We start from the raw sequence: 21,770 nt of genomic DNA on the forward strand, positions 1-21,770 counted from the left end.
GAGGGCAGCGTCACTGGCCCTCATATGTGGGATCCGAACCGGGGCCCTCTGGGGTCCCAAGTCAGTTCTTAACCATCGTGCCACTCGGCTGGCCCTAAATGTATTTTTATATTATCTATATTGCTGATTCCACTTAATGTTTTTTTCTCATCTATTTCTAATTTACATTACTTTCTATTTTACCTGTCTGTGTAAAGCACTTCATACTTGGGGGCAAGTTAGGATATTTTAAAACAAACCCTCTATGTTTAGGAATTTCCCCTTTGGAAAAAAAATTTTCCTCTCCTGTTATGTATTTTTTCCCCATCTCTGCTTAGTAAAATAAACTCATCCTTTAAGGTAAAGGACCAGTTCAAAAGTTTTGGCTACTTAGACTTCTCCTACACCCTATCACTTGTAAAGTAATTGTTCAGGGTTGTTGGCATTGGTGAATAAGGTGGATGAAGACACACTGTAATGTTTCTATTCGACAGAAATTGCTGTACCAGAAGTGATGTGTGACATGATGGAAGATGATTTATGGCACGCTTTAAAACACACCTTCTCTCAACCATAGCTCATACCCGACTGACTGCACCAAAAAGGTTGAAACTTACCACACACTGTTACTAAGATTCGACATGCTGCTTCCTGTATTGAAGATCCCTGCCTTTCTGTTGGATGGCACTCAGCAGCAGCATTCACCGTATTTTGTGATCACAATGGAAGGGCTCAGTGTCACACATCGCTTCTGGTATGGAAGTTTCTGTCAAATAAAAACATTACAGTGTGTCCTCATCCACCTTCTTCACTGGATCTCGCACCACGCGACTTCTGGCTCATCCCCAAAGTCAAAATGACCACGAAAGGTAATCGATTCAGGACATCGAGGCAGTCACGACAGTGCAGTTAAAGACACTCACAAAAGAGGACTTCCAGAACTACTTCAGAAAGTGGCAAGAACGATGGGAAAAGTGTGTTCAAAGAGAGGGGGAGTATTTTGAGGGGGATTAATGGCAATGTATCTTTTACTGTAATACATTTTCTTTTTTATGTAAACATTCACCTTATTTTGTGGTCACACCTGGTATGTCTAGAGTGGGGCCTGGCATATTTTTAGTGAACTTTTCTTTATTCTTGAGTCATTTATCATTTTCTACTTGGCTATGACTTTTATGTGCGTGTTTGCCCTTGCCCTTTTGTCAGATACTAACTGGTCAATCTACTATAAGTATCCTGTTCCTTAATCTCCTTTCTCTTCCTTCTCTCCTTCCTCCTCAATCAGGTATAATCCTTTGTAGTAATTCTGTTAGGACGCTTGACAGAATGGTTCATGGTAGCCGTGTGGAAGACTGGATGCTTGTATAGTTGAACAGTTATAACCATAGTGGTGTTTGATTGGTTCATGTTAACTAGAATGGGCATTCTGCTGGTTTGCATTGGGGCTCCTGAACTTGATTGATTCAATTCCAAAAAATAATCACTTGGATGAAGACATTTGTATATGCACTAAGTTTGTAGGAGTTGAAGAACCATTAGTTAGTTGATAAAAATCAGGATTTAGAAAGTTTTCCATAGCTGGGCAGAAAAATAGCTAAAATAATAGATAATATTATTTGTATTAAAACAAACAAAAAACCTTTGCCAGCATGAAGTCAGGCAGACCTAGCTTGGCGATAGGTAGCTTGTGAGAAAAAAGGCCTAGATTGATCACCTTTTGTGTAAGTCAGAATAGACTAGATTATGCTGTGGTTAAAAACACACAACCCGGGCTGGCTGAGTGGCGCGATGGTTAAGAACTGGCTTGGGACCCCAGAGGGCCCCGGTTCAGATCCCACATATGAGGGCCAGTGACACTGCCCACCACAGCTAAGATGCCGAACAACAGCTCAACCTGGAGCTGGGTTGCCTTGAGTCGCCAGTGATGGCGTAGGCTGCAGCCCCTGTGGCAGTGGGTTGCCATGGGCTACTGTATGTAGCCAGCAGCCAGCGTGAGCGGCCAGGAGCCGCTGTGAGCGGCCGTCCAGAAGCCAGTGACTGATCTGCCTCGCCTGGGAAGAGCGCAATGATGGTGCCAACTTGGGCCAGTGAAGCAACGTCCTCCACAACTAGATTGAAGAGCAAAGGGACAGCAACTTGTCTGTTCCCCTTCCCCCAATTAATTCCCCAGCATTGTTCCCATCCCCCCAATTCCCCAATAAAAATATTAAAAACAAAAAAACACACACGCAACCCTAAAATCTCAGTGGCTTAAAACACAAAGGTTTATTTCTCATTGGCTCAGGCTAGCAGAGATTTCTGGTCATTGAGGTTACACAGTACTAGTGCAGCCATCTCAAACTTTGCCAGAGAGGGACATTGTTTTTCTGGAGGCTCTGTTTAACCAATATTTAAGTGCTCTAGCCAGAAGTGAATGGAGGCACTTCCACTTAAAAGTCATTGGCCAACTCTAGTCACATGATGTCTCCCAAACACAGCGGGGGTCAAGAAATATAGTCTGACTTGTATGCCTGCAAGAGGGGAGAACCAGAGCTATTTGACAACTACTAGTGACTATTACAGTGTATTGCCAGGACATGACACACTACTTGATATATATATATATAGATAGCTAGATAGATAGATAGGCAGGCACTCAAGTAAATATATGTTTAATGGACAGCTTTGTTCACGTCACTGCTAAATTTAAGTCTCTGTTAAGTGATGTTAGAAAGAGAATGGCTGGCAGATTATATTAGAGGAACTAAGCTGTTTTTTCTTGAATTTTTTTTAAAGATTTTATTGGGGAATTGGGGAAGGGGAACAGTGTTGGGGAGGGGGAACAGCCAAGTTGTCCTTCAGTCTTATTTGTGGAGGGCGTAGCTAGCTCAGCTCCAAGTCCAGTCGCCATTCAGCTGCCCGTTGGCAGCTCATGGCCCCTCAGCTCAAGGTGCCGTGTTCAATCTTAGTTGCTGGTGGGCATAGCTCACCATCCAATGCGGGAGTTGAACCGGCAATCTTGTTAAGAGCACGCACTCTCACCAGCTGAGCCATCTTGCCACTTGTTGGCAGCTCAGCGGCAGCTCAGCTTGGGCGCAGCTCACTGGCCCATGTGGGAATCGAACTGGCGACCCTGTTGCTCAGAACTCACACTCTTAGCCAACTGAGCCACTCGGCCAGCCTCCTATTCTTGAATTTTTATAATTGTATTTGCTTCCTCATTAGTACCTTTTCCTCAAGCATCTTGATTCCTTTTCTCTACTCCTCCTTTGTTGACTCCTGTTGAAAGTATAAGTTGTGTAGATGAGACTGCAGCATCTTACCTACTTTGAAGGACCGTAAAACTATTTGAGTTTATGGTCCATCTAATCGGTGTATTTAGGGTTATTTCAGGTTAGGTCCGGATATAATGTTCATACTTACGGTTGACTAGCATTAATATTTGATGTCCACTGGATTAGTATAAAGAATGATCTACATGTAAAGCCTTCTTTAAGTAGGTAGAAAATATACCTAAGATAAGAGTTAAAATTGGTCTTGACATTAATGGCAGTAAATGATATTTTTGTATTTTAAGGATAGTCATTTTTATAAAGAGAATAAGTTGTAAGTTGTATAGCAATTTTGTATACTATATTGTTGAACTATCAATAGCAAATATTAACATCCTATTAGTAACCCTAATATATAAAACTAGTTTGAAAAGTACAGTCTTGAATTATTTAACATTTTGTGTATTCAAATTATGGCAAATACTCATTTTATGGTTTTGAATAGAGCCATAGGTTGTTTTTTTAAATAAGGCTTGCTGTGTTCTTCCTCCGCCTTCACAATTTGAGTCTCTGGAATCTGTTCTATTTTTACTCGTGGGTCCTCATACCGAACCTGTCTCTGATTTCATTCTCTGAAGATCAACAAGAGATCTTCTTCTGTAAGATGAGAATTGTGTAAAGTGGACTATTAGAAGAGTAAACAAGTCTTAGTAAGTTGGTAACGTTTATTGAGTGAGATTTTTTCAAGTAAAAGCAATGCTATACCAAGTGTCTTTTGGTACTATAACTAAAGATAATTCAATAATAAATTCAGTGACTGGTTGTATGCCTGATAAATACTTGTTAGAAGTAATTTTTTGTATTATTGTTGAAGCTTTATTTTCTATGTTTAATTTTTTAGCTCTTTAAGAGATCAATGAAAGTAATACATATGGAATACTTAGAAGTAGTTGGAAATAAACCAGGTCTGTTGAATTAAAAGAATGCTGTGCAAATCAGATTTTATCTACATCTTAATTATAAAATGAAAGTGAAACAGTAATATTTAAAATTCAAATTGAGCAATATTTATACTTTTTAGTGCGTTAGAATCTGCTTGGGGCTTGGGTTGAAAAGATTATTTGATAGAATATTACCTTTGCTAAACATTGCAGAGAAGACCTCATGACACTTTTTTTTCCCTTCAAAAAAAGTAATGAACATTGTTTGTTATAAGGCTGGAGCTTGTATTTCTGACTACCCCTCTGGTGCTATCATTCTACTTGTTCTTTTTGGGTCTCTGGCCTAACATGACATCATGAGAAACTTTAATTATGAACCAATTTATTTTGCAAAGCTGATTTAAAATTTTCAGATAATTATGTTTTCAAGTTAAACTTTGATCTTTTATTTCTTGAGCACATGATGCATATAATAAAGCAAAATTTGTTTGAATTTTGAATTGTAGGAAATTCCTAAAGGCAGGTAAAATACTTATTCAGTATTTTTCTATACCTTCGCTCTAATCACTTTTACTTTTTCAATTATGGTTTTTCTGTATATTCATAGTTTATTCTTTGAAATTGTTATGCTCAGTCCTTTGTTTTACCTAGATTTTTTTTTTTTTTTTAAGTTATGGCATTTTTTTTTCCTCTCAGTTTTGCCTGTTCTCCACTGCCAGTTTTTCCCCCCTTAATCTCTGGCAAGGTAGACTTATTAGACTCGGGCAGGTAGTCTATAGAACTTTCTTTGTCTATTAGTTGTACAGACAGGTATACTGTTGATACTGGAGTAATTAAGAGAAAAAGAATAGATAGGAGATTTCAGGAGAATGGGCCACAGGGTGTGAGAACATATTTATAACTTTTTCCTACTAAAAGGAACCAGAGCTCTATGGCGAAATGGCCCATTCGTCTGGGACTGGAAATGTTCAGAACATCTTGTTGTATGAGAAAGCAAGGAAGGTATCAGAGATCACTGGGCAGGTTTCCCATCGGACAAATTGCTCACCGAGACAATTTGGGTGGATAACAAGAGTAATAATTATGGATTAAAACACATCAACTGTGTTAAAATCCATGACTTCATAATACTAAAATTACAACAGTAATAATAACAAAACATCTTAGTGGTCACCTTTGGAAGGTGCTGTGGAACCAACTTATTCTGAGGGCAAAGAAGCAAGCACTCATCTCTCAAGACTTTCCTGGATAACCAAATAGTTGATAAAGAGAAGTTTTTCTTTATAATAGTATTCCAGATAACAAATGAAGAAACAAAAGAATTAGAATATCCCCATTATGCAACCTATAATGAAATAGATCTAGGCGATCAATAATCACTAACAACTACTAAAGCTAATAAATGACTGCACTGGAGTTCACAGATCATAAAAAGAGGGACAAACCAGATGTGTGCCTCTTGATGTGATGCAGTGGTACCACCTATGGAATTTTCTTGCAAAAAATTCAAACCTGAATGTGATCAAGCCTCTAGATCTGCCAATTTATAGCAGATACAAGGCACAGAAGAACATGCTCAGAGACACCATTGGGGGTACAAGCAGTAAAATCTAGACAGAAATTCTGTAGGCTACGCATCTTGGTTTCTTCAACAATAAGTGACAAGAAAAGGCTCAGGAAATCTATAAATTAAAAGAGACTTTTTTTTTTTAAAGATTTTATTGGGGAATTGGGGGAGAGGAACAGACAAGTTGCTGTCGTTTTGTTCTACAGTCTAGTTGTGGAGGACGTTGCTTCACTGGGCCCATGTTGGTATTATCATTGCACTCTTCCCGGGTGAGGCAGATTGGTCACTGGCCACTGGATGGCCGCTCACTGTGGCTCTTGGCAGCTCACACCAGCTGCCAGCCGCACACGGTAGCTTATGGCAGCCCACTGCAGCAGGGGCTGCAGCCTATGCAGTCGCCGGCGACTCACGGCAGCCCAGCTCCAGGTCGAGCTATTGTTCATCTTAGCTGTAAGAGGGCAGTGTCACTGGCCCTCATGTGGGATCCGAACCAGGGCCCTGCTGCTCAGAGCTGGCGTCCCAAGCCAGCTTTTAACGAATGCGCCACTCGGCCGGCCCTAAAAGAGACATATTAACCAAATATAATGTGGGGATCTTTTTTGGATGGATCCTGATTCTAACCAACTAGTTCTAAAAATAGTCTTATGAAGCAAAAGAGAAAAATTGAACGTTGGCTATCTAATATTAACGAATTATTGTTAATTTTTCTTAGGATGTGATAATATTTTGGTTATATTTTAGAACTTATACTAAAATATTGACATAAGTATGACACCTGGAATTTACTTTAAAATCTAGGTTGAGGGGGTATGGTTGGGGATATACAAACAAGATGGGCCATGTGGATAATTGAACCTGGATGATAGGTACATGGTAGATTACTTTTTAACTAAATTTTTTTTGGGTGACATTGATTGGTAAAATTATATAGGTTTCAAGTGTCCAATTCTATAATACATCATCTATCTATTGCATTGTGTGTTCACCACCCAAAGTTAGTTCTTTTATCACCATGTATTTGACTTCTTTTACTCCCGTCTACCACCCCCAGCTCCTCCCATGGTATGTCATTTTACTTTTCTGCTGAAAGTTTGGTAAGTTTTTAAAAAGGTCATACATGTTGATGGTTTGGTCTTAACCTGAACTGCATAAAATTCAGTCTTTATGAGGTAAACGAGTTTTCTCAATTGTTAAATTTTTTCTGGAGCTGTCTAAGACCAGTAGAACTTTTTGGTGATGCTATTTATAATTTGAATTATCCTTGAAACTTAAATTCATTTCTCATTTTCCCAAATGTAGGGTTACTCTAGTTTGTCATCAATTCATGCTTATCAAATGGTACACATTTTACCAGGGTGTAGCCAAAGCTGTAGTATAAAACATGGTAAAAACACCCTAGAACTATAAATTTACCTTAAAATTCAAGAAAAACCGTGAATATTGAATTGAACACAGATATATATTATAGAGTTAAAAATGAACATTTTGCCTTAATCTTTAAGATAAAAATGAGATTTGAAAGAAATTTATATTTTGGGATATTTGTGGTTCTCTGTAGTTATTAGAGTTTTTTGTTTTGTCAGCTTTCTAGTTCATGTGCCTTGTGGTTGGGCTAAATTTTTTTTTTTGATGATGGGCTTAAAATAACTTCTGAGACCCATTCCTGTTACTTTGACATTTGCTTCAGTACTAGGGCAAGCTATATTGAGAACCTCTTTTCATATTATTGGTTGAGCTTCTCAGTTATAGATTCTTTGAGGTATAAACTGTTATGTTGTTGCATGCTCAGTGTTAATACCAATAACTTTATTGCTTGTTTTCTTCTTTTACTATTTATTTGTCATATTAACTTGCTTTACTATTGAGGATAACTTTGGCTCTGCCTTCAGTAAATGAAGGATTTAGTGCTGTTTTAGAAACCTGGTAGAGTACCAGTGTATTTGTTTGCCTCAATTTTTTCATTTGGCTAATATCATTGCTATTTTTTTTTTCAGAGACATCCCCAGAGCTTTAGTCTCCTGAGTTTATATCTGTTGCAACTGAAGAGAAATTTACCAGTAATATATGTTTTTTCCCTTCTGGAAAAAAGGTTTGAAGAAGAGTGTAGTGTAATCTCTCATCCTCTTATATAAGAAAAGAGGGCTTGGCCTTATTTTAAAGTTTTATAGCTTTTAAATGATAGAATCATGTGAAAATTATCTTACATAGTACTTTCAACTAAAAGTGCTGACATATCAAGTTTAATTCTACAGCCTTAACAAACACTTGAGTGCCTACTTTCTAAGCATAGTAGTGCTTAGACACTTTAAAGAACAGAACATAAAAATTGTGCTGGCACAGAGTTTATGTTTACTGTGTGAAGACAGATAATAAACTAGATAATTAAGTTTAAAGTGTGGTGTTAGATAGTGATAAGTGCCCTGGAGAGAAAATAAAGTGGGGAAAGGGAATGAAAAGTTGGAGGTGGAACATTGACATCTGGGGGAAAAGCTTTCCAGGCAGAGGAAGTAACAAGTACAAAGGCTCTGAGGTGGGAGGAGGGGCCTGGTTTGTCTGTGGGACAGCAAGATGGGGGTGACAGTGGTCCTTACAGGTAAGGACTTGAGCTTTCACTCTGAGTGAGACAAGCCATTAGATATTTTCCAGCATAGGCGTGACATGCTCTGATTTACATTTTAATAGGATCACTCTTGGTTTGTGATGCTGAGAATATAGACTGCAGGAAGATAAGGCAGAATAAATATATTATTTATAAGATGTAGCAATAAGTCAGCTGAGATATGATATTGGCTTGGGCAAGGATGGTGGCAGTGGAGATGACAAATGGTTGAATTCTTGGATATATTTTCTAAATAGAGTTGTCAGGATTTACTGAGGACCAGATTTTTGGGGTAGTGGTGCGTGCGAGAGAGATTAGGATGCCTTCAAGGTTTTTGGCCTGAGCAACTGAAAGGATGGAATTGGCATTAACTGAGATGGAAAAGACTGCAGGATGAGGAGGAGATCACCAGGGGCTCAGTTTTGAATATACTAATTTTGAATTGCCTATTAGACATTGAAATAGAGAAATCATACAGACAGCTTATGTATAATCAAGAATTATATATAAGGTTTGAAGAGGTTTGGCTTAGAGACATAAACTAGGAAATTGTTAGTATATCGGTTATATATATAAGCCATGAGTCTGGATGGGTCAGTAAAAGAGAATTAAGGACTAAGTCTTGGGGCACACCAGCATTAAGAAGAAGTCAGAAAAATTACCAAAAACTAGGAAAGGGGTATGAGGAGGAGTGTCAAGAAGGTAAGTAGAGACCAGAATATGATAGCCTGTAAGCCAAGTGAAGTTTCAAGGAGAAAGGGAGATCAGCTTTGTCCTGTAAGATAAAATAAGGTAAGATAAGGACTGGTGAATGACCACTAGAGGTGAATGATGACTTTGAAAAGGACATCAGTGCAGTGGTGGGGGCAAAAGCCAGATTAGCATGAGCTTGAGAGAATGGGAGGGGAGGAATTGGAGACAGGAATGCAGACGACTCTTAAAAAGTTGTGCTGTAAAAGGGGAGAAGAGAAATGGGACAGTAACTGGAATGAGTGTGGGGCTTCATTTTTGTTTTTTATAAAGGTTGGAGAAATGAGAGCATGTTTGTTGATGGGATTGAATTCAGTAGAGAGGAAAGAATTGATGACACAGGAGAGGATAGGAATTTCTGGAGCAATGTCATTGAGAGTGTGTGTGTGTGTGGGAGTGACATGGGATCTAATTACTGCCCAGTTTGAAGCCTTAGCTAGGAGCATGGGCAGTTCATCCAAAGTAACAGGAGAGAAGGTGGAGTAATAAGTATATGGGCAGAGATTCAGGGAAGAGGATGGACTTGCGCAGTGTGGAAAATTTTAATACTTAACTCATAAGAGTTAATTTGTGAGTATTAAATGGTTAATACTTGTACAGAGATGATGATAGAACATAGTAAGTGCTGAGTAATTGTTGACTATTATCATCACTTGCAGAGGTAACTTAAACGATTTGGTGTATGAAATAGTTATGGTTGTGATATTTATTTATAAAGTTACAATGTTATTTACATGACCAGTTTCCTTAAATCACTTGTGTGTGTAATACTCTGGAAATAATTGGCTTTTCACTTGAGTCAGTCAGATGATCAGTCAGTAATTTCTGGTTATGCCATCATTTCTTTTTTTCTTTTTGAACTTGTAGGAACTATTTTCCATCAGCCTTATTTCCATTTTGTTTCAGTTTGTGGAAGAACAGCTTAGGACCACTTAGTGGTTGTCTTACCCATTCAGTGGCCTGAGCAGTGGGGGCTGCCGACCAGTCCTCAGTGGCAGCTGAGTGCTCCAGTCTTCAGTAGGAAACTGCTGAATGAGCACAAAGGGCCCCTGCACGCCTTCAGATGGGCCTGCAACCTCAGGCTGAGCAGCAGGGAACTCGGGAGCTGGAGCCGTCCATTCACCCTGAAATTCCTCCTTGGTCACAGCCTCTTCAGCAGCGGCCTGCTCCTCCTTTTCAGTCCCTTTAGGGTCTCTGTAGAAGTAGAGGTCAAACATGACCTCCTACAGGTGCTCGCGAGAGATGATGCCATGCATGCACAGAGCTTCTGGGCCAGTATCCACATCAGATCCACGGAGTGAGCTCCCTTGTTGCAAGGGATGGCAATGTCCACATAGCGCAGAGGAGAGTCTGTGTTACACAAAGCAGTGGTCGGCGGGTTAACATAACACACCTCTGTGAGAGGCTGGTGGTCAGCCCTAGGACCGGTAACCACCAGAAGCTTTGGCTCCTGGAAGGCTGCCTAAATCTGGCTAGTGAGCTCAGCTCACTGGCAGGTGTTCCTGGATGATATGACAATGACATTAGCCGGGCTTTCAATGGCAACTATAGCACGGGCTGCCAGCAGAAGCTTCTCGCAGGTTCTCTTCAGATTTATGATGTAGATGCCATCACTTTTCCCTTTGTTAGATGTGCTTTTCCATTTGGAAGTCAAGGTTGGTGCCACCTAAGTTGATTCCTGTAGCGGAATTTGAGGACATCCTCCTTCGTTTGCAGGACATCAAGGGCTCCAGACATTGAAAGTTTCCCTTTAAGTTACTTGGGGACTGAGAACAATGCCAAGTGGGTCCCTCTCTCGGTAGCATGGAAAGCATGCAATAATTTCTTTACAAAGATGCCACCAGAAGTGCTACTCACACAGCATATCAACTTAAAGGACATCCTAGAAAGATAAGATTTTCAAAGTTCTAATCAGAAACATTGTAATTTTATGTACTATGGTTTGAAGGTGTTTGGTTTTCTTTAATATGAGGACAAGTTTCTTTAGCAAAATTGTAACATCGTCTGATAGAAAATATCATTCTTTTTATACTTTGGTTAGAATAGGAGTAGCAGAGAAATCCATATACAGAGGGTGCCAAAAAATATATATACACATTTTAAGAAAGGAAAACTATTAAAATTGTAATAATATATACTGAGAACAAAAGATGAATACAAGTCACGTTTGATTTCTGCAATTACAAGAGGTACTCAAAGTGGTTACCATCAGTGTCCAGACACTTCTGATTACGGTGAACTACTGCTTGAGCAACGTTGACCAAAGTGTCCACTTGTATACATTTTTTGGCACCCCTGATGTATTTATATAAATTGCAATTGCAGTTTTAGGGCCAGTTGTAAAGCTGGGACAGTTAATGTAGGAATATTAGAGGGAGAGTTGGAACCTGGAGATGCTTTAGAAATCTGTTAAGCCTCTCACTGGTTTTAGGTATATTCATATTTTGAAAATGGGATGGAGAATATTTGAAATCTGTAAGTACATCAGCATCATTTTAGGGTGATGAGGATGAAAGGTGAAAAAGGGAGCTATGGAGAAGTCTTACCAGAGAGCCCCGAGTTTCTGTTAGAGACAGGGTTTCTCTGATGAAGAATCAGAGCTTGTTGATATGGAATCCTAGGTTCTGAATGGGTTGTTTGAAATACCTTTGGACCTAAATTATTTTCATAAAAGTATGCTTTCTAGCACCCCTCATTTGTTGAGTATTCAACATTTGAAAACAGTATTCTGAGATATAAAATAAATGTTTAGAAATGGATCCTGTAGTCTACGAAGTACATCAAAGTAAGGGAAGTAATATAACAAAGATAAAAATTATGATGCTGGGCTGGCCAAGTGGCTCAGTTGGTTAAGAGTTGGCTTAAGAGCGCAAGCTCTGAGCAACAGGGCTGCTGGTTCGATTCCCACATGGGCCAGTGATGCTGCGCCTGAGCTGAGCTGTTGCTGAGCTGCAAACAGGTGGCAGGATGGCTCATCTGGTGTAACAACAAGATTGCCTGTTCGATGGTGGGCTATGCCCACCCACAACTAAGACTGAACTCGGCACTTTGAGCTGAGCTGCCCCGCGGATGGCTCAGTGGATAGAGCGTGCGCTCTTAACAACAAGGTTGCCGGGTTAGATTCCTGCATGGGTTAGTGGCTACACCCATCTGCAGCTAAGATTGAACACAGCACCTTGAGCTTAGAGGCCATGAGCTGCTGGCGGGCAGCCAGCTGGCAATTGGGGCCCTCTACAACTAAGATTAAAGAACAACTTGGCTGGTCCCCTTCCCCAATTCCCCAACACTGTTCCCCTCCCCCAACTCCCCAATAAAATCTTTATTTTTATTTTATTTTTTTTTATTAAAAGATTTTTATTGGGGAATTGGGGGGATGGGAACAGTGCTGGGGAATTGGGGGCAGGGGAAAAGACAAGTTGCTGTCGTTTTGTTCTTCAGTCTAGTTGTGGAGGTCGTTGCTTCACTGGCCCAAGTTGGCACCATCATTGCGCTCTTCCCGGCCGAGGCAGATCAGTCGCCGGCCTCTGGACGGCCACTCACTGCGGCTGCTGACTGCTCACGCTGGCTGCTGGCCACACATGTTAGCCCATGGCAACCCACTGCCACAGGGGCTGCAGCCTATGCCGTCGCCGGCAACTCACGGCAACCCAGCTCCAGGTTGAGCTGTTCAGCATCTTAGCTGTGGAGGGCAGTGTCACTGGCCTTCATATGTGGGATCCGAACCGGGGCCCTCTGGCGTCCCAAGTCAGTTCTTAACCATTGTGCCACTCGGCCGGCCCCCCAATAAAATCTTTTTTTTAAAAAAATTTATGATGCTATAGGTTTTCATAAGAGGAGGAGACTACCTTCAGTGAAAAAGGCTTCGTGGAGGAAATAGCATTGTGAGATGGCCCTTGAAAATGGAAGATAGAAATGTTGGTGAGGATGTTTCAGGTAACAGCATGCATTATTAGGTAGGAAAAAAACGTGTTTGTACATGGTATAAATAGTTCAGGTTAAAATTAAATCCAAATAAATTTCTCAGAGCAATTTTTTCCTTTTTTCCCCCCCAGTGACTCCTTTGGAATTTGTGGGTGAGGTGGGTAGGAAACGGAAGAGGGTAAGAGGGTGAAGCAAATATAAGCTATGGTAATCAACCATATCAAGATATTACTTTTTTTATTATGAAAGAGAATATGCTTGAAAAGCATAGGAATATAGAAATGAAGAAAAACGCTATAAGCACAGGTAATACTGTGAACAATTTGCTGTTACTAGTTTTTAAAATTAAAATTAATTTTATTAAAAATTGCAACAAGACAGGCAAAGTCAAATTTTTCTGCAATAAAATTTCTTAAAAATAAATGAGCACAAGAACCAGTAGAACAATGGACAAGGCCATGTACAGTCTATTTAGGGAAAATTACAGATGACTTTGAAAAATATTAAAGATGCTAGACTTCACTCATAGAAGCACAAATTAAAACGACACTGAAATACTCTTTCACTCAAACACAAGCCAGACCATCTTACAGTGAATGAAGCTATCAATCCTCTAGTCCTACTCACATACTCAGTTTCTAGTCCCCTTTTTAGTCCTCCACTCTTAAATATGGACAATCAGGTTTTATCAGATAAGGAAAAGAAAGCTTCCTCATATGAAAGAAATGAAGAGATACAAAACAATAAGGAGGAAATATACCCCAGACAAGGAAAAGGAAACATTTAAAAAAGAAAGAAAAATTAAGATGATAATGAAGATTAAGTTTGTAAACAGGAACAGAATTCTATAAAAAAGGAAAGGATCTCATAGAAGATAAAATGAAGAAATCTTCCAGAAAGTACAAGAAATAGGAAACTGTAAAAGAGGAGCAAGTATTTTTAAGAGGCATGAATATGTAGAAATATTTATGAATACTGTATGTGACTATAATTAAAAATTTTAAAACTTTAAAAGTGTGTGCATTAAAAGAAATTAAGTGGTGTGCTGGCCGAGTGGCGCATTGGTTAAGAACTGGCTTGGGACACCAGAGGGCCCCCGTTCGGCTCCCACATATGAGGGCCAGTGACACTGCCCTCTACAGCTAAGATGCTGAACAACAGCTCAACCTGAAGCTGGGCTGCCATGAGTCGCTGGAGTCGGCTAGGCTGCAGCGGGTTGCCATGGGCTACGATGTGTAGCAAGCGGCCAAGAGCCACTGTGAGCAGCCTCCAGAAGCCGGCGACTGATCTGCCTCGCCTGAGAAGAGCGCAATGATGGTGCCAACTTGGGCCAGTGAAGCAACGACCTCCACAACTAGACTGAAGAACAAAAGGATAGCAACTTGTCTGTTCCCCTTGCCCCAGTTCCCCAGCGCAGTTCCCATCCCCCAATTCCCCAATTAAAAAAAAATAGATTAAATGGTTCATGAATATATTAGACATTTGTATTTCTGTGTACAGATGTTAGATTTAATCTCATTGATTTGTCAGTGGTCTTTACTTAGGGATTAACTCAGTCATACATGCAAATGTTTTACCCTCAGTTTGTCTTTGGGTGCCTCCTCCTCCCCCTTTTAAACCTTTGAGAAATTTAAAATTTTTGTATGGTTAAGGTTCAGTCATTTCATTTGTGGCTTCCAGGTGTTTTTAATCTTATTTAAGACTCTTGCTAAACCAAGATTATAAAAATGTTCCCACCCCATCCTCCATATTTTCTTTTTGTACTTTTATGGTTTTTTTCCCTACATTTAAATTTTTCATCCATATGGACTATTTTTTGTTACAAGAATTAGGTAGAGATTGACTTTATTTTTCTCTAATGTACTACCTATCATATTTTGCAGTATATAATGCATACTTTCTTGCTCAAATTTGTGAGGGGAAAAATAAGGATGCGCATTATACATGGGTAGTACTAATTTTGTATCTATATAAATGTTTTTAATTCTTTTATTTATGCTTATGAGTTAAAAGTGTAACTCTAGAAATCAATAACCATATCTGTATGCAAAATAATACCCTGGAATACGATAATCAGTTTTGTTGAACTTACCATGAACTTGCAACGCCGGCGAGTTCTTGGCCTTCAAGATATTCATTCTATGATGCATGAATATCGTAAATTTGTTACTGGTACATAAAATTTCTTGTACCTCTTCTTGTGTTTTGTAATCATTACGTAAAATTTCTTGTACCATAATATGTTAAAAAATAAATGCTAATATTCCTTTATAATACAAAAAAACAAGTACCTAAATGTAAACAAGTACAATTTTAAATTAAAAAATTAAAAGATTTTTTTCTGTGAAGGTTTGGGCCAGAAACGTGGGTGTGCATTATACATGGGAGCACATCATACAAGGCAAAATACCATAGTTGTCCTAACATATCATTTTTTTTCCCCCAAAGATTTTATTGGGGAATTGGGGTAGGGGAGCAGTGTTGGGGATTCCGGGAAGGGGAACAGATGAGTTGCTGTCCTTTTGTTCTCAGTCTAGTTGTGGATTACGTCGCTTCACTGGCCCATGTTGGTGTTATCATTGCGCTCTTCCCGTGTGAGGCAGATGGGTCGCTGGCCACTGGACGGTCGCTCACGATGACTCTTGGCAGCTCACACCGGCTGCCAGCTGCTCACGCTGGCTGCCGGCTGCTCATGGTAGCTTATGGCAGCCCACTGCAGCTCTACTGCAGCCTATGCCGCCATCGCTGGCGACTCATGGCAGCCCAGCTCCAGGTCTAGCTGTTGTTCACTATCTTAACTGTAGAGGGCAGTGTCACTGGTCCTCATGTGGGATCCGAACCCGGGCCCTGCTGCTCAGAGCTGGCGTCCCAAGCCAACTCTTAACCAACGCACCACTCAGCTGATCCCCTTAACATACCATTTTTGACTAATCCATTTCTCACCCCCATCCCCATTTGAAATGCTATCAAATTTATTGTATATGAGATTTCCATTATGTATTTGGTTCATTTCTGTTCTCTAGATCTCTAATTCTATTCTTAGGCCAGACTGTACTATGTTAATTACTGTAATTTTACTAAGTTTTTCATTTATACATCTTATTTTTACCAATTACGAGCACATAGATTTAAAAAGTCAATTCTAAAGGGCTTATAACAAACAGCTGCCTTTGTCCCGTCTCACTTGGGAAGTCCAATACTAATTTTGAGATTTTGATTAAAAACAACAACAACAAAAAAGGTCAACTGTTTTTTTGTCTTGAAGCTTTTGAGATTTGGTGTTCTGAAATTTTATTTTGATATGTGTTAGTATGAGCCTTTCCATTAATGTCTTAGGCATTTTGAATGCCCTATTATAAATGTGTGTCTTGGAGTTCTGCACGCGCTTTTCTGTTTTCTATGTTTTCACTCTCTGGAACTTAATGGGATGTTAGACTTGTTGATCAGTATGGGAAGCTTAAAGTAGTGAGCAGTGGGGAGAAATGTACATGAGGGCAGACAGCTAAAGGGGAAGATGGTGCCAGGTCCTGTTGGGTCTTGTGGGCCATTATAAGGACTTGGCTCTCACTCTAAGTGAAGTGGAGAGCCAAGGAGGGCTTTCAGCAGAAAAGAGACATGATCTGACTCTTTATTTTAATAGGATCACTCTTTGAAACAGAAACTGCAACTCAGCCTTACTGGATGACAGATGGGATTATTTGAAGATGTGGTTAGAATAAAATAGTAGTTAGAATATACTTTTCAGCAGCTAGAAAAAATTTGTCCCCGAATACTTAAAGTTGAAATGGTACAGTAGATGTACTTTTTAAAAATAAAACTTAAAATATTTTTCTGTGTATGTTTTAAGTCAATTTTTTAAGCAGTTTTATTTTTGAATACTTGTTTTAATGTTACCTACTGTATTTTTTGAATAGTTAGTATTTATGTGTAAGAAAGCTGTTGATTTAATTTTGTAATTGGATCCTTCTAGTTTTTCATTTGGTTTTGTTAGCTTTCCTAGTTATGCAATAATTCATATCTATTCTTTAAATATTTTTTAACCTGAGTACATTGCCTGATTGTTCTAAAATACTATTAAATATTTATTCTTATTTGATTATTAATTGTTTATTAAATGGTTACATTCTTTCGTTTTTATTTTTCTTTCAAGGATCATCAGTTTTATGATTGTTGATCTTTATTTCCTATCTTCCATAAGAGTTGTCATGGCAGTCATCCTTGTTTTATCCTGTTACCTGACTTCAATGGGAATACTTCTAGTTTTCACCTTACTAGCTTAATTTATTATGTGTGTGTATAAAATCTTTAATAAATATTCACACATATATAGTTTAATGTACATGCTCTAGTGTGTCTTTCTTAAAAAGTATTTGTACTGTATCCACCTCTATTTTATTGGAATTCTCTTTCCTTTTTTTTAATTATTTTTTTTAAACTTTATTGGGGAGCAATGTGTTTTTTCCTGGACCCAGCAGCTCCAAGTCAAGTTGTTGTCCTTCAATCTTAGTTGTGGAGGGTGCAGCTCAGCTCCAAGTCCAGTTGCCATTTTCAATCTAGTTGGTTAAGAGCTTGCTCAAGAGTGCGAGCTTTGAGCAACAGGATCGCTGGTTCGATTCCTGGCCCGAGCTGAGCTGCTGCTGAGCTGCCAACAGGTGGCAGGATGGCTCAGCTAAAAAAACGAAACAAACAAAAAGTCCCTCAATCTAATAGTTGTGGGGAGCGCAGTTCACTGGCCCATGTGGGAATGAACCGGCAACCCTGTTGCTCCGAGCATGCGCCCTAACCAACTGAGCCACCCGGCTGCCCCCTCTTTCCTTTTAGTATCAGGAATGTATATTGCAGTTTGAAAAATTTTCAACAATAAAAATGAATGCCCTTTCTCCTTCAACTTTAATATGTTAGCTCAAAAGATTGAGCCTCTCTTGAATTTTTGAAGAGGGACACCTTTTAAATTTATTGTTGGATGATATTCACTAATTTTTTATTTTAGAAAGGTCATATAGCATAGAGGTTAAGTACCTAATTTCTGGAGCCTCATTGTGTTAAATTCAAGCCGCAGTGTCCTTCCTTGTTACCTAACTTCTCTGGGTCTGCTTCCTCAACTGGGATGTGGAGATTAAGTAGTTCTCAGCTCATAGGCTAAGCGTGGTAATCAGTCAGTAGGAGCTAGCACTAATGTTGTGATGTACAGGTTGTTACATTACTTGTCCTTTTCCTTGGCTGTGACATTCCTCTTTGTGATCTAGCCTCTGAAGGGGTAAAATGTGGTACAAAGAGAAGGCCTTTAGGACCATGCTCCAACATGTCCTAGCTCTGGTATCCTTCTGATGGATTGGTGTCTGTTATACACCTGCTGTTAAATATTTTGACCCTCCAGCTCGTCCGATTGTTTTGAGAGTAAATGAGTTGATGTTATATACCTTGCCTGTCTAGATCAGTGTCTGGAATATAGTAAATATAATACAATAGTGTTTGCTACTATTATTTAGAACTTTTGTCAACAGTATTCTCTGTTCTGTCTACGCACAATTGGCTTCATGAAATATAGGAGACTTTCTTTTCTGGATATGGCTTAATAAAGTTTAATAAAGGAATTACCTTTTGAAATTACCTATGTGTTACCTTTTGAACTTACTGTGAAAATGCCTGGGACTGTTGTTTGAAGTGGTTGGGAACATAACTTTTTGACAAGTTATTCTTTCAGTGCTTTGGAGGTTTGCTAGTCTACTTGATTTCATTTGACAATTCGTGTTTTCCTAGAAAACCATCCCTTTAATCTGCATTTTAAAATTTAGTAGCTTAAAGTTTACTAGAAACTTATTTCATACTTATTTTGGTTTCCTCTGCGTCATTTTACTCCTTCTTTTTCCTAATTTTTCTATTTCCTAATTTTATGTAATTGTTTTTTCAGTCCAGCTAATTGTTTATCTGTTTGGTGTTTTTCCTTTTCTTCAAAATGCAACTCATAGGTTTTAGAATGAAATCTATTAGCTTCTGTTTTCTAATTGCATAACTTATGAATTTCTTAAATTGCTTTATTCTGATTTTTAGAAGTTTATTTTCTAACCTTGAATCGAATGCTTAATACATTTATTTTTTTAAATTTTGTTGGGGAACACTGTTATTCCCGGACCTATCAGCTCCAAGTCAAGTTGTCTTCAATCTAGTTGTGGAGGGTGCAGCTCACTGGCCCATGTGGGAATCGAACCGGCAACCCTGGTGTTGTGAGCACTGCGCTCTAATTAACCGAGCCAGCCATCTGCCCGGATGCTTAATAAATTTAATTTTAATTCTTGATCTAGTGGTAGTATTTAGGCTGTGGATCTTCCTCTGAGTATAGCTTTATTTGTGTACTAAATGTTTTTATATAGGTAGTTATTATAATTGTTATTTACTAGATAGTCTGTAATAATTTTGATTTTCAATTTTGGAGTAGTTTAGGGAGAGGTAGTACATAAATGGTCAAGTTTTTTTTACTAAGTGGAGTAGTTTAATTGGTTCATTGTCAGATTGTAGTCTCTACTATTTCTACTTTCTTAAATTTTGAGGTAGTATGGCTTAAATAGATGATCAGTTTTTATAACTGATCCACAGGGATTTGATTTTATCTCTTCATATGTTTAGCCATTTTATCATTTTGCCTGTTTGATCTTTCAGGACTGAAATGGTGATTACCTTCTATTTTTATTTCTGCCCAGTTTTAAAAAAAATTTTGGCTCCAGATATGTATTTGTAGGTTTTGGTGTATATAGTTTTATAAATGTTATATCTTCTTTATAGATTGTAATGATCATTATAAAAAGTGAAATTTATTTTTTTTTGGCCACCTTTAGTGTTCTTGTACTTTGAATCCAACTGGTTTTAAAAGAGTGTTTATACTTGCGTGGTATACTTTTGTCTAACCTTTTATTTTTAACTTCTGAAAGTCTTTGTTTTAGGTCTGTCTCATGTAGAACCCATGTAGCTGGATAAAGGTTAGTCTTTTGGGCCCAATTTGAGATGCTTTTAATCATTTACATTAATTTGTATGTTTGGTTTCGCTTCTGTAATATTCTTTTTTTTTCATTGCCTTTTGCTTGGTTTTCTTCTTTTCTTATTTAAACGACGTGGTTTATTTTCTGTTATTTGCTCTTCCTTCTCTAATTTTGGAACTTACGTATTGTATTTCATTATGTCTAAGGTACCATTGATTATAAGATGCCTCATTTTGACAACCAGTTTTGTGGTTAAGCACTGTCAAAGAAACTATGACATACCATCAATTGTAATATGCATGCTGATTTCAGATACTAAAATATGAAATAAAAGTGCATCTTAGAATAGATGAAATGTGGTTATTTTATAGTTCTGTGACTATTATAAAGATGTGGCTTTAAAATATTTAAATCTGTTATGTTTACCACATAGATTTTTCTGTTTGAGGAGTGGTTGTTTGAATACTCTATTATCAGGGTTCTTGTATTTTTAAAAATGTCTGTCAGTGGCTTTGACTAGTGGAATGATATTTTGGCTGGTTGGTTATAGAGTTTTCAGCTACATTACCTTCCCCTTAATACCCAGTAGACACTATTCCATTATCTTCTGGCACCTAGGGTTACTCTAGAGAAGTCTGGGGCAAGCCTGACTTTTTTTTCCTGTTTGTAGGTGACCTACTTCTGCCTGGGTATTGGTAGAATTCTTTCTTTATCCTTGAAGTTCAGTAACTTCATCAGGATATATCTCGGTCTTGGTGTAATTCTCTATTACATTTTCCTGTTACATGGTAAGCTATTTCAATCTGCAACTCAGGAATATTTTCTTTATCTTTTAATATGCCTTCATTTTTATTTTTATTTCATCAAGGAATGTCAATTTTATGATTGTTCATCTTCATTTCCTTCTTTCATTTTATTTTTCTAAATGTTTCCTTTGTTTTATGCTGTATTCTCTGTAATTTTCTCAAGATTATCTTTTATTTCATAAACTTGTTTTTGTTAGTATCAGGCCTATTTCTTTTATACAGTGTAGTTTGTATTTTGCTAGTGGCTTTGGTACTTCGTTCAATTTTATTTATGTCTGCAAGCTGCCCTTTCAACTTGTCTTGTTTATTTCTCTCTTTTTAAAAACGTCTTTACTTCTTGTAAAAATAGGTAAAACCAACATTGGTTTTGAAGAGATGGGTAAAACCAGTTGCAGAGCAGTTAACATCAAAATTTATTCTCCAAGAACACAAAACAAGTAATTAGTAAAATTGTTTTACCGAGTCATGCTGTTCTTAATGGCATGAAATACAGAAAAGCCGTTATTCATTTATAGGGTAAAAGACATTTCTTTTTGCAGTTGGATAAGCTTCTTTTGTATACAGTAGAAATCTGTTTTTGCCATGTGTGCTTTTGTGTATGAGGGAGAAGTGTTTGATGACTTTTTCTATTAATCATTGAAAAATCTATGGATATTTTTTCCTCAGTAAATTGTAATGTAGACTAGAAAAAAATTCATTGACATCATGACTGACAAAGGCTCTGTTATCCTTGTATGCCACAAAAAGCGACCTGCTATATGAATTTCACCTGAATGCCAATTTGCTCTGTTTTATTCTGAAAGGAAGGGGATTAACAGTGTGCCGTTTTGATCTCCATTCAGCGCTGAAAGACATAGCAAAAATTGTCAATGTGTGTAAATTGTGGTTAATGAGAGTGAGACTGTCATTGTGACTTATAAAAAAGTAAAAGACCCTGCACTTTAATTTTAGCTGTTTAGGGAATAGGTTCTTTTTTTTTTTT

The 21,770-nt window shown here is 38.2% G+C and overlaps 1 protein-coding gene and 1 pseudogene across 3 annotated transcripts in view; one reads left to right on the forward strand and one right to left on the reverse strand.

Annotated features, from left to right (window-relative positions):
* The window catches only part of UBE2G1 (ubiquitin conjugating enzyme E2 G1), a 125,381-nt gene that overhangs the window by 23,568 nt on the left and 80,043 nt on the right, over positions 1 to 21,770 (forward strand). The gene's annotated exons all lie outside the window — the stretch shown is intronic.
* Positions 9,910 to 10,824, reverse strand: LOC109391906 (40S ribosomal protein SA pseudogene; annotated as a pseudogene).

Source organism: Hipposideros armiger, unplaced genomic scaffold (assembly GCF_001890085.2).
Source record: "Hipposideros armiger isolate ML-2016 unplaced genomic scaffold, ASM189008v1 scaffold_304, whole genome shotgun sequence".
Lineage (NCBI taxonomy): Eukaryota > Metazoa > Chordata > Mammalia > Chiroptera > Hipposideridae > Hipposideros > Hipposideros armiger.